Here is a 13,842-nt window from a genome sequence, read left to right on the forward strand (position 1 = left end):
ATCAACAATATGGGCAAATGTCTGATCCAGCCTCAGTGCCTCATGCCTGTGCAAGTAGTCAGCAATATGAGCAAATGTCTTATCCAGCCTCATGCCCGTGCCAGTAGTCAGCAATATGGGCAAATGTCTGATCCAGCCTCAGTGCCTCATGCCCGTGCCAGTAGTCAGCAATATGGGCAAATGTCTTCTCTAGCCTCAGTGCCTCATGCCTGTGCCAGTAGTCAGCAATATTGGCAAATGTCTGATTCAAGCACCACCTACAGCCAAAATTCTGAAACAATGTCCTCCAGCATGTCTGTGGGTGATAGTAGTGGTGCTCATTTTGCTATGCCACAGCCCTACAATCTGCCATCAAGGCACCAGACACCTGTGGTGAGCTAATTTGGTCCGCACAACCATATGCTAAGAGGTGAAACCTATAGTAGTTTGCAATCATATCTGAGCCAGATTGTTGACTCGCAACCTACTTTACCTCAGCCACAAAGTGTTTCCCAAACAATTTTGGATGAGTCTTACAAAACACAACCTTATCCCCCATCAATAGTGGTCAGATCGCTGACTCCAGCCATGTCATGTTTTCTATCTATATGAAAAGGTAAAATTGCGATAAAAAACATAGCGATGATCTTGATCTTCTGCGGTCTGCAGGAGTGAAGATATTGTTAATGTTGGGAATTTTATAAAATCCTAAAGGGCTGAGAACATCCCACAACCCGGCCCACGTGAGGTCATCAAGGAGGGGTGTCTGGGTGTCACTTAGGTGCTGATACAAGGTCAAGGCTAATTATGATCTGGGTTCATGCAGAAAGATATATATCAGTGTATGTACGATCCCGTTCACTGGATGTTCCCAATCGCAGTGCTCTCCTTCATTAAGCCAAATCATCTCTGAGATCACCATAGTAAATTTCCTGTGTTAATCTTGTTTATTTTAACCCCTTACTGCCATCGGACGGGATATTACGTCCGATGGCAGTATCCCCGCTTTGATGTGGGCTCCGGCGATGAGCCCACCTCAAAGCCGGGACATGTCAGCTGTTTTGAACACCTGACGTGCCCGCAATAGCCGCGGGCGGAATCGCGATTCAATTTTATTCAGGAATTTGGGAGTCCTGTGTCCCCGATGCAGCAGGTACATCTGTGACAGCCTTTGTGCCTCACTAGTGGACAGCTGGGGAATCGAGGATAATATGTCATCCCACTGCTCATTGTCAATTACCCCAACATCCTGCTCCTATTTCTCTTTAACCCCTTCATGACCCAGCCTATTTTGGCCTTAATGACCTTGCCGTTTTTTGAAATTCTGACCAGTGTCCCTTTATGAGGTAATAACTCAGGAACGCTTCAACGGATCCTAGCGATTCTGAGATTGTTTTTTCGTGACATATTGGGCTTCATGTTAGTAGTAAATTTAGGTCGATAATTTCTGAGTTTATTTGTGAAAAAAATGGAAATTTGGCAAAAATTTTGAAAATTTCGCAATTTTCACATTTTGAATTTTTATTCTGTTAAACCAGAGAGTTATGTGACACAAAATAGTTAATAAATAACATTTCCCACATGTCTACTTTACATCAGCACAATTTTGGAAACAAATTTTTTTTTTTGCTAGGAAGTTATAAGGGTTAAAATTTGACCAGTGATTTCTCATTTTTACAACAAAATTTACAAAACCATTTTTTTTAGGGACCACCTCACATTTGAAGTCAGTTTCAGGGTTCTATATGGCTGAAAATACCCAAAAATGACACCATTCTAAAAACTGCACCCCTCAAGGTGCTCAAAACCACATTCAAGAAGTTTATTAACCCTTCAGGTGTTTCACAGCAGCAGAAGCAACATGGAAGTAAAAAATGAACATTTAACTTTTTAGTCACAAAAATGATCTTTTAGCGAAAAATGTTTTATTTTCCCAAGGGTAAAAGGAGAAACTGGACCACGAACATTGTTGTCCAATTTGTCCTGAGTACGCTGATACCTCATATGTGGGGGTAAACCACTGTTTGGGCGCACGGCAGGGCTCGGAAGGGAAGGAGCGCCATTTGACTTTTTCAATGAAAAATTGGCTCCAATCTTTAGCGGACACCATGTCGCGTTTGGAGAGCCCCCGTGTGCCTAAACATTGGAGCTCCCCCACAAGTGACCCCATTTTGGAAACTAGACCCCCCAAGGAACTTATCTAGAAGCATAGTGAGCACTTTAAACCCCCCAGGTGCTTCACAAATTGATCCGTAAAAATGAAACAGTACTTTTTTTTCACAAAAAAATTATTTTAGCCTCAATTTTTTCATTTTCACATGGGCAACAGGATAAAATGGATCCTAAAATTTGTTGGACAATTTCTCCTGAGTACACCGATACCTCACATGTGGGGGTAAACCACTGTTTGGGCACATGGCAAGGCTTGGAAGGGAAGGAGCGCCATTTGACTTTTTGAATGGAAAATTAGCTCCAATCGTTAGCGGACACCATGTCGCGTTTGGAGAGCCCCTGTGTGCCTAAACATTGGAGCTCCCCTACAAGTGACCCCATTTTGGAAACTAGACCCCCAAGGAACTTATCTAGATGCATAGTGAGCACTTATAACCCCCAGGTGCTTCACAGAAGTTTATAACGCAGAGCCGTGAAAATAAAAAATAATTTTTCTTTCCTCAAAAATGGTTTTTAGCCCAGAATTTTTTATTTTCCCAAGGGTAATAGCAGAAATTGGACCCCAAATGTTGTTGTCCAGTTTGTCCTGAGTACGATGATACCCCATATGTGGGGGTAAACCACTGTTTGGGCGCACGGCAGGGCTCGGAAGGGAAGGCACGCCATTTGGCTTTTTGAATGGAAAATTAGCTCCAATCATTAGCGGACACCATGTCGCGTTTGGAGAGCCCCTGTGTGCCTAAACATTGGAGCTCCCGCACAAGTGACCCCATTTTGGAAACTAGACCTCCCAAGGAACTAATCTAGATGTGTGGTGAGCACTTTGAACCCCCAAGTGCTTCACAGAAGTTTATAACTCAGAGCCATGAAAATAAAAAATAATTTTTCTTTTCTCAAAAATGATTTTTTAGCCCACAATTTTTTATTTTCCCAAGGGTAACAGGAGAAATTGGACCCCAAAAGTTGTTGTCCAGTTTCTCCTGAGTACGCTGATACCCCATATGTGGGGGTAAACCACTGTTTTGGCACACGTCGGGGTTCGGAAGGGAAGTAGTGACGTTTTGAAATGCAGACTTTGATGGAATGCTCTGCGGGCGTCAGGTTGCGTTTGCAGAGCCCCTGATGTGCCTAAACAGTAGAAACCCCCCACAAGTGACCCCATTTTGGAAACTAGACCCCCCAAGGAACTTATCTAGATGTGTGATGAGCACGTTCAACCCCCAAGTGCTTCACAGAAGTTTACAACGCAGAGCCGTGAAAATAAAAAATCATTTTTCTTTCCTCAAAAAAGATGTTTTAGCAAGCAATTTTTTATTTTCACAAGGGTAACAGGAGAAATTGGGCCCCAATAGTTGTTGCCCAGTTTGTTGAGAGTGTGCTGGTACCCCATATGTGGGGGTAAACCACTGTTTGGGCGCACGTCAGGGCTCGGAAGTGAAGTAGTGACATTTGAAATGCAGACTTTGATGGAATGGTCTGCGGGCATCACTTTGCATTTGCAGAGCCCCTGATGTGCCTAAACAGTAGAAACACCCCACAAGTGACCCCATTTTGGAAACTAGACCCCCGGGGGAACTTATCTAGATGTGTGGTGAGCACTTTCAACCCCCAAGTGCTTCACAGAAGTTTATAACGCAGAGCCGTGAAAATAAAAAATAATTGTTCTTTCTTCAAAAATTATGTTTTAGCAAGTAATTTTTTATTTTTGCAAGGGTAACAGGAGAAATTGGACCCCAACAGTTGTTGCCCAGTTTGTCCTGAGTATGCTGGTACCCCGAATGTGGGGGTAAACCACTGTTTGGGCGCACGTCGGGGCTTGGAAGGGAGGGAGCACCATTTGACTTTTTGAACGCAAGATTGGCTGGAATCAATGGTGGCGCCATGTCGCGTTTGGAGACCCCTGATGTGCCTAAACAGTGGAAACCCCTCAATTCTAACTTCAACACTAACCCCAACACACCCCTAATCCTAATCCCAACTGTAGCCATAACCCTAATCACAACCCTAACCCCAACACACCCCTAACCACAACCCTAACCCCAACACACCCGTTACCCTAATTCCAACCCTAATCCTAACCCTAATCCCAACCCTAACCCTAATCCCAACCCTAACCACAACTGTAACCCCAACACACCCCTAACCCTATCCGTAACCCTAACCACAAGCCTAATCTTAACCCTATTTCCAACCCTAGCCCTAATTGCAACCCTAACTCTAAGGCTATGTGCCCACGTTGCAGATTCGTGTGAGATTTTTCCGCACGATTTTTGAAAAATCTGCAGGTAAAAGGCACTGCGTTTTACCTGCGGATTTACAGCAGATTTCCAGTGTTTTTTTGTGCGGATTTCACCTGCGGATTCCTATTGAGGAACAGGTGTAAAACGCTGTGGAATCCGCACAAAGAACTGACATGCTGCGGAAAATACAACGCAGCGTTTCTGCACGGAATTTTCCGCACCATGGGCACAGCGGATTTGGTTTTCCATAGGTGTACATGGTACTGTAAACCTGATGGAAAACTGCTACGAATTCGCAGCGGCCAATCCGCTGCGGATCCGCGGCCAATCCGCTGCGGATCAGCGGCCAATCCGCTGCGGATCCGCAGCCAAATCCGCACTGTGTGTACATGCCATAACCCTACCCCTAACCCTACCCCTAGTTCTAACCCTAGTTCTAACCCTAGCCCTAGTGGAACAAGAAAAAAAATATTTTCTTTATTTTATTATTGTCCCTACCTATGGGGGTGATAAAGGGGGGGGTTTATTTATTATTTTTTTTTATTTTGATCGCTGTGATAGAACCTACCACAGCGATCAAAATGTACTTGTAATGAATCTGCCGGCTGGCAGATTCGGCGGGCGCACTGAGCATGCGCCCGCCATTTTGGAAGATGGCGGCGCCCATGGAGAAGACGGACGGGCACCGGGAGCCTCGGTAAGTATAAGGGGGGGAGATCGAGGCACGGGGGGGACGTCCGAGCACGGGGGGTGACATAGGAGCACGGAGGGAGCGGACAGGAGGACGGGGTAGCGGAGCACAGGACGGAGGAGACTACGGGACAGATCGGTGGCTTGGGGGGGCGATCGGTGGGGTGGGGGAGGCTCACATCAGTGTTTCCAGCCATGGCCGATGATATTGCAGCATCGGCCATGGCTGGATTGTAATATTTCACCAGTTTTTTAGGTGAAATATTACAAATCGCTCTGATTGGCAGTTTCACTTTCAACAGCCAATCAGAGCGATTGTAGCCACGGGGGGGTGAAGCCACCCCCCCTGGGCTGAAGCACCACTCCCCCTGTCCCTGCAGATCGAGTGAAATTGGAGTTAACCCTGTCACCCGATCTGCAGGGACGCGATCATTCCATGACGCCACATAGGCGTCATGGGTCGGATTGGCACAGGTTTTCATGATGCCTACGTGGCGTCAAAGGTCGGGAAGGGGTTAAGCTTCAACAGATGCTTATCTATAACCTGGGCAAGGAGTAGTGGATAAAATCTAGAAATTGCACCAGCGACACAATCCTGGTTCCCGACCATAGAAAACAATAAATGATTATGGGTTCCCAGCGGAGTAATGGACTCCTGTATATGCCATGTGTGTCTCAATTGAAGGTACTGAGAAAAGTACTTACGTGGTAGCTGGAATTCATCTCTTAACCCCTTCACCCCGAAGCCTGTTTTCACCTTCCTGACCAGGCCAATTTTTACAATTCTGACCACTGTCACTTTAATAACTCTGGATCACTTTAACGGATTTAGGTGATTCTGACATTGTTCTCTCATGACATATTGTACATTATGATAGTGGTAAAATTTTCTTTGATATGACTTGTGTTTATTTGGTAACAGAAATTTGGCAAAAAGTTTGAGTATTCTGCAATTTTTAAACGTTTAATTTTTATGCCCTTAAATCAGAGCGTCATATCGCACAAAATAGTTGAAAAATAACGTTTCCCATTTTTTTTAGTGACCACCTCACTCTTGAAGTGACTTTGAGGGGCCTATATGACAGAAAATACCCCCAAATTATACCATTCTAAAACTACACCCCTTAAGGTGCTCAAAACCACATTCAAGGTGTTTATTAACCCTTCAGGTGCTTCACAGGATTTTTTGGAATGTGTAATTAAAAAATAAACATTTACTTTCTTTCTCAAAAATTTTCCTTCAGACCCAATTTTGTTTAGAAGAAAATGGACCACACATTTTGTTGTGCAATTTCTCCTGAGCACGCCGATACCCCATATGTGGGGGAAATCTACTGTTTGAGCACACGGCAGGGCGCGGAAGGGAAGAAGAACCTTTTCACTTTTTGAATGTAAAATTTGCTGGAATAATTAGCGGTTGCCATGTCACGTTTGGAGAGCCCCTGATGTGCCTAAACAGTGGAAATCCCCCACAAGTGACACCATTTTGGAAAGTAGACCTCTTATGGAACTTATCTAGATGAGTATTGAGCATCTTGGACCCACAGGTCCTTCACAGAAGTCTGTAAAGTAGAGCCATGGAAATAAAAAAGTCACATTTTTCCCAAATAAATCTTTTTAAGATCCATATTTTGCATTTTCATAAGGGTAATAGTTGAAATTGTTCCATACAATTTGTTGTGCAATTTCTCCTGAGTACGCAGATACCCACTATGTGGGGGGATACTACTATTTGGGCTCACAGCAGGGCTTGGAAGGGAAGGAGCACCATTTGACTTTTTGAAAGTAAAATTTAGCGGATGACATGTTGTGTTTGGAGAGACCCTGATGTGCCTAAACAGTGGAAAACCCCCCACAAGTGACCCCATTTTGGAAATTATAACCCTTTTGAAATTAATCTACAGATGTAGTGATGATTTTGACTCAAGGTTGTTTTCCAGAAACAAACAGAAGTGGATGTTGCTGAGTGAAATTTGCAAATTGCTGTAGTAGTGGCCAGTACATTATGCCCAACTCATGCTTCTCGAGACACACACCCCTAAATTAGGTGGGCTCTCATCACTACAGAAATGCCAAACGTGGGCACTAAATGTGGTTTAGGCACACTGGGGATGAGAAGGGAGGGGGCATTTGGATTTGGGAGCACAGAATTTACTGAATTTCTTTTGGAGAACGTGAAGCCATTTAGCTTTTCCAGAGCCTTTGTAGTACCAGTAACGTGGAAGCCCCCTATATTTCCGTTAATGGATGACGGAACTGAATGGGAACTTGCTTTTTTTGTGGATTGAGTTGAAGCTTTTATTGGAAACATTTTGCATAACATTTTGGAATCACATTTATCCAGCGCTCTATGCTGAGCACTTTGGGGTTTCCATCTAAATCTCCGAGTGACGTGACAGATGAAACCCCCGAGGGATCCATTCACTATAATGAGGCAGCATATTTGCTCTGGACACCACGTGGCCTCTATTCAGAGGTGTCCTTTCTAGAAGTGCCCAAACTGTGGCCGACGGCACATTTATGCAATCCTAAAAAGAAGGACACCGCCGGATCACAGGTCAGTGCCTCCATCTGCCTCATTATAGGAAATCTTCAGCCGGGGGTTCTGTTTGAATCACGTACTTCAGAGATTTACACAGAAACCCGAGTGTAAGCTCTCAGCACAGAGCGCAGGATAAATGTGCTCCAAGATTTAGGCTGTGTGCCCACGTTGCATTTTTTATGCGTTTCTTCCTTGTTTTTTGCCGCAGCAGAAATGCTTAAAAACACTTAAATGCATTCTCTTGCAATCCTCTGGGATTATGCAGTTGCTGTACCCATGCTGTGGATTTTCCCACAGCGTAATCGCATAGCGGTAAAATCCGCAGCATGTTCATTATTTCTGCAGAATCGCGGCGATTCCGCCGCCATAGGATTGCATTGAAACACTCACTATACGCATGTGGCTATGCCCACCATGCATAAAGTGAGTCCTTCATGTGCGGATGGTACCTGGGTCTGGAGGAGAGGAGACTCTCCTTCAGGCCCTGGCTACCATATTCATGTAAAAAAAAGAAAAAAAAAATAGGGATATGCTTACCTTCTGATGGCCCCCGGAGTCCTCCCGTCGCTCAGCGGTGTACACAGCAGCTTCTGTTCCCAGGGATGCATTGCGCAAATCACCTGAGATGACGTCTCATCCCTGGGATCGAAATGTATCGGGAGCGCCGCTGAGGAGATCGGGGGCCGTCGGAAGGTGAGAATAACAATATTTTTAACATTCTATCTTTTACTATTGATGCTGCATAGGCAGCATCAATAGTAAAAGTTGGTCACACTTGTCAAGCACTATGCTTGACAAGTGTGACCAACCTGTCAATCAATTTTCCAAGCGATGCTTCAAATCGCTTGGAAAAGCGCAAGCATTCTGCAAGCTAAAAATGTTTGTGTTTTACTGGAAAATGCATGCGAACTCCGCATGCGTTTTACCCACAGCAGGGAGTTGCGGAAGTGCTGCGGACATTTCCGCAGCATTTCTGCAACGTGGGCACATAGCCTGAATGTGATCTTTGTGAGGCAGAATCAAAAAATCAGCATGTGAAGGATTGGTTTTATCTATTTTTTAAGCCGTTGCTTGTGCGTGATAAGCAATTAGGTGACTTTATTTTTCGGGTCTGTGCTGATTAGGCTGGAGTCACACTACCGTATAATACGGATGAGTGCTATGCGACAAAAATTCCTATCACAGTGATCAAAATAAAAAAATAATAAATACTGACCCTTTATCACCCCCTTAGTTAGGAAAGAATAATAAAATAAATAAAGTATGTATTTCCATTTTCCAATTATGGTTAGGGTTGGGGCTAAAGTTAGGGTTAGGGTTGAGGCTAAAGTTAGGGTTGGGGCTAAAGTTAGGTTTAGGGTTGGGATTAGGCTTTGGATTAGGATTAGGGTTGGTATTAGGGTTAGGATTGGCTTTAGGGTTACGTTTGGGATTAGGGTTAGGTTTGGGATTAGGGTTAAGGTTAGGGTTGGGATTAGGGTTCGGTTTGAGGTTAGGGTTGAGATTAGGATTAGGGGTGTGTTGGGCTTAGGGTTTTGATTAGGGTTGGGATTAGGGTTAGGGGTGTTTTGGGGTTAGGGTTGTGATTAGGGTTATGGTTAGGGTTGTGATTAGGATTATGGATCAGGTTGGGATTAGGGTTACGGGTGTGTTGGGGTTAGAGTTGGAGTTTGATTTTTTTTCCCACTGTTTAGGTACCTCAGGGGGTCTCCAAACGCGACAGCCAATTTTGCGCTCAAAAAGTCAGTCAAATGGTGCTCCCTCCCTTCTGAGCTCTGCCATGCACCAAAACAGTGGTTTACCCCCACATATGGGGCATCAGCGTACTCAGGACTAATTGGACAACAACTTTTAACATCCAGTTTCTCCTGTTACGCTTGCAAAAATAAAAAAATTGGGGGCTAAAAAATCATTTTAGTGGAAAAAAAAGTTTATTTTCACCGCTCTGCGCCAAACTTCTGTGAAGCACTTGGGTGTTCAAAATGATCAACCACATATCTAGATAAGTTCCTTGGGGGGTCTAGTTTCCAAAATGGGGTCACTTGTGGGGGGTTTCTACTGTTTAGGTACATCAGGGGCTCTGAAAATGCAACATGATGCCCGCAGACCATTCTATCAAAATCTGCATTTTAAAACGTCACTACTTCCCTTTCGAGCCCTGATGTGTGCCAAAACAGTGGTCCCCCCACAAATGGGGTATCAGCATACTCAGGACAACTGGACAGCAAATTTTGGGGTCCAATTTCTCCTGTTACCCTTGAGAAAATAAAAAATTGCAGGCTAAAAAAATCATTTTTGAGGAAAATAAAAGGATTTTTTATTTTCATGGCTCTATGTTATAAATTTCTGTGAAGCACTTGGGGGTTCAAAGTGCTCACCACACATCTAGATAAGTTCCTTAATGGGTCCAGTTTCCAAAATGGTGTCACTTGTGGGAGGTTTCCACTGTTTAGGCACATCAGGGGCTCTCCAAATGCGACATGGTGTCCGATCTCAATTCCAGCCGATTCGGCATTGAAAAAATCAAACGCAACTCCTTCTATTTCAAGCTCTGCCGTGGGCCCAAACAGCGGTTTACCCCCACATTTGGGATATCGACGTACTCAGGAGAAATTGCACAACAACTTTTGTGGTCTAATTTCTCCTGTTATTCTTGTGAAAATAACAATTTGTGGGTGAAAAAATCTCGTTTGTGTAAAAAAAAATTTTTTATTTTTTATTTTCACGGCTCTACATTATAAACTTCTGTGAAGCACTGGGGGTTCAAAGTGCTCATCACACATCTAGATAAGTTCCTTAAGGGGTCTAGTTTCCCAAATGATGTCACTTGTGGGGGGGTTCCACTGTTTAGGCACATCAGGGGCTCTCTAAACGTGACATGGCGTCCGATCTCAATTCCAGCCAATTCTGCGTTGTCAAGTCAAACAGTGCTCCTTCCCTTCCGAGCTCTGACGTGTGCCCAAACTGTGGTTTACCTCCCCATATGGGGTATGGGCGTTCTCAGGAGAAATTGCTCAACAAATTTTGTGGTTCATTTTCTCATTTTACACTTGTGAAAATAAAAAAAGATTGGTTCTGAAGTCAAATGTTTGCAAAAAAAAAGTTAAATGTTCATTTTTTTTCTTTCCACATTGTTTCAGTTCCTGTGAAGCACGTAAAGGGTTAATAAACTTCTTGAATGTGGTTTTGAGCACCGTGAGGGGTGTAGTTTTTAGAATTGTGTCAAATTTGGGTATTTTCTGTCATGTACACCCCTCAAAATGACTTTAAATGTGAGATGGTCCCTAAAAAAAATGGTTTTGTAAATTTTGTTGTAAAAATGAGAAATTGCTGGTCAACTTTTAACCCTTATAACTTCCTACAAAAAAATATTTGTTTCCAAAATTGTGCTGATGTAAAGTAGACATGTGGGAAATGTTATTTATTAACTACTTTGTGTGACTTCTGTCTGATTTAAGGGCATAAAAATACAACGTTTGAAAATTGCTAAATTTTAAACATTTTCGCCATATTTCCGTTTTTTTCATAAATAATCATCAGCAATTTCGAAGAAATGTTACCACTAACATGAAGCACAATATGTCACAAAAAAACAGGCTCAATCAGCGGGATCCGTTAAAGCGTTCCAGAGTTATAACCTCATAAAGTGACAGTGGTCAGAATTGAAAAAAATTGGCTCGGTGATTAAGTACCAAATTGGCTCTGTCACTAAGGGGTTAATGAGAAAAAAAATGACCTTTTTTGCATTTACCAAATGGCTACAATGAAACAAAGTGAAAAATTTGAAGGGGTCTGAATACTTTCCTTACCCACTGTAACAGCTGGGGCATGAGGATCATTTTAGCCAGATTTGTGCGACCCACTACTGATAATGGTAATTGACACCAGGTGTTGATTTTTGGTTGGAATTTCATGTATAGCAGATCCAAATTCCAAGGTATAAACGATCTAACATTTGTTGAAACTTGAATGACCAAATATTTAACCCTTTCCCCACTCTTCTCATTTCACTCACTTTGGATACTTGAGAAAGTTCATCCACTGGCATCAACATAGATTTCTCCCAATTAATATGAAGCCCCAAAAAATCTCCAAACTGGTTAATCATAGATATAGCGTTTATCAATGACTCCTCTGTATCCTCAAGAAATCCCAACAGGTCATCTGCATCCAATGCCACCCTTCCTTCCACAGAGCGATGCACAAAGCCCTTTATCTCCCCACTAGTCCGGAGTTTAATAGCCGGGGGTCTATCACCAATGCGAGCAGGACAGGGGGCAGCCCGGCCTAGTTCCCCTACACAGCGCAAAAGCCTCTGACCTACAACCATTTATTGTAATTCTGGCAGATGGATTGTAGTATAAAAGCTTCACCAGGACAGGAAAACGGGACCGAAACCCAAGACCCTCATGTCCGACCACAAGTACTCCCACTCCACGCTATCAAAAGGTTTCACCTCATTGAGGGAGAGATCTGCCCTCCCCCTACATTCTGCGACTGTGCCTGTAGATTAATAGAGACGTCTCAAATTTACACCTCGTACACACACGGCTCTGCTACATCCACACTGTAAACCCCTCCTGACCCCACACAGAAACTGCCCCTCATCCAGCACCATGACAACCAGCACAGCAGAGTCCTGCATACACTGAGGCCCCTGATCATGTGACCCCTGACTCCTCCCCTCCTGTGACCTCATCACAGGTCCTGTGCGCACAGAGCAGCTGTATATGTGGAGTGAGTAAATGCTGGACTGTATGGGCTCCTTCCTGGTGTGACGTCATTTCCGGGGGCGTGTTCTGCCTTAGCAAAGGCAGGAAGAGAAGTTGCCATTATACATTTCTCTGAGCGTCTGATGCCGGAGTAGGTGAGCAGCAGGGAGGAGGTCAGTGAGAAACAGGAGAGTTTATTCATTAATGGGTTGATGTTTTCTTAGACTTTTGTTTGCAGGAGCCTGATATTTGGGGCTATTTAGTGGGATTTGAGGGTTAGTGCAGTCATGACCTGGAAGGAGCCCATACAGTCTAGGCTCAACCATGTGGAGGTCGGTGCTGGAGGCTCCATTATTCTCTGTGGGTGGAGGTCGGTGCTGGAGGCTCCATTATTCTCTGTGGGTGGAGGTCGGTGCTGGAGGCTCCATTATTCTCTATGTGGAGTGTGGCTCTGCGGGTGGAGGTCGGTACTGGAGGCTCCATTATTCTCTATGTGGAGTGCGGCTTTGCGGGTGGAGGTCGGTGCTGGAGGCTCCATTATTCTCTATGTGGAGTGCGGCTCTGCGGGTGGAGGTTGGTGCTGGAGGCTCCATTATTCTCTATGAGGAGTGCGGCTCTGCGGGTGGAGGTCGGTGCTGGAGGCTCCATTATTCTCTATATGGAGTGCGGCTCTGCGGGTGGAGGTCGGTGCTGGAGGCTCCATTATTCTCTATGTGGAGTGCGGCTCTGCGGGTGGAGGTCGGTGCTGGAGGCTCCATTATTCTCTATCTGGAGTGCGGCTCTGCGGGTGGAGGTCGGTGCTCGAGGCTCCATTATTCTCTATGTGGAGTGCGGCTCTGTGGGTGGAGGTCGGTGCTGGAGGCTCCATTATTCTCTATGTGGAGTGCGGCTCTGCGGGTGGAGGTCGGTGCTGGAGGCTCCATTATTCTCTATGTGGAGTGCGGCTCTGCGGGTGGAGGTCGGTGCTGGAGGCTCCATTATTCTCTATGTGGAGTGCGGCTCTGCGGGTGGAGGTAAGTGCTGGAGGCTCCATTATTCTCTATGTGGAGTGCGGCTCTGCGGGTGGAGGTCGGTACTGGAGGCTCCATTATTCTCTATGTGGAGTGCGGCTCTGCGGGTGGAGGTCGGTGCTGGAGGCTCCATTATTCTCTATGTGGAGTGCGGCTCTGCGGGTGGAGGTCGGTACTGGAGGCTCCATTATTCTCTATGTGGAGTGCGGCTCTGCGGGTGGAGGTCGGTGCTGGAGGCTCCATTATTCTCTATGTGGAGTGCGGCTCTGCGGGTGGAGGTCGGTGCTGGAGGCTCCATTATTCTCTATGTGGAGTGCGGCTCTGCGGGTGGAGGTCGGTGCTGGAGGCTCCATTATTCTCTATGTGGAGTGCGGCTCTGCGGGTGGGGGTCGGTGCTGGAGGCTGCATTATTCTCTATGTGGAGTGCGGCTCTGCGGGTGGAGGTCGGTGCTGGAGGCTCCATTATTCTCTATGTGGAGTGCGGCTCTGCGGGTGGA

General features: G+C 45.2%; 3 protein-coding genes across 4 annotated transcripts in view; 2 read left to right on the forward strand and 1 right to left on the reverse strand.

Moving 5' to 3' along the window:
* LOC143768048 (uncharacterized) overlaps positions 1 to 13,842 on the reverse strand; it is an 804,459-nt gene that overhangs the window by 460,856 nt on the left and 329,761 nt on the right. The window lies entirely within an intron of this gene.
* Positions 1 to 13,842, forward strand: part of LOC143767103 (uncharacterized) — a 415,169-nt gene that overhangs the window by 152,540 nt on the left and 248,787 nt on the right. The gene's annotated exons all lie outside the window — the stretch shown is intronic.
* Positions 1 to 13,842, forward strand: part of LOC143768073 (uncharacterized) — a 125,247-nt gene that overhangs the window by 79,852 nt on the left and 31,553 nt on the right. The window lies entirely within an intron of this gene.

The sequence above is a fragment of the Ranitomeya variabilis genome, chromosome 4, assembly GCF_051348905.1.
Source record: "Ranitomeya variabilis isolate aRanVar5 chromosome 4, aRanVar5.hap1, whole genome shotgun sequence".
Lineage (NCBI taxonomy): Eukaryota > Metazoa > Chordata > Amphibia > Anura > Dendrobatidae > Ranitomeya > Ranitomeya variabilis.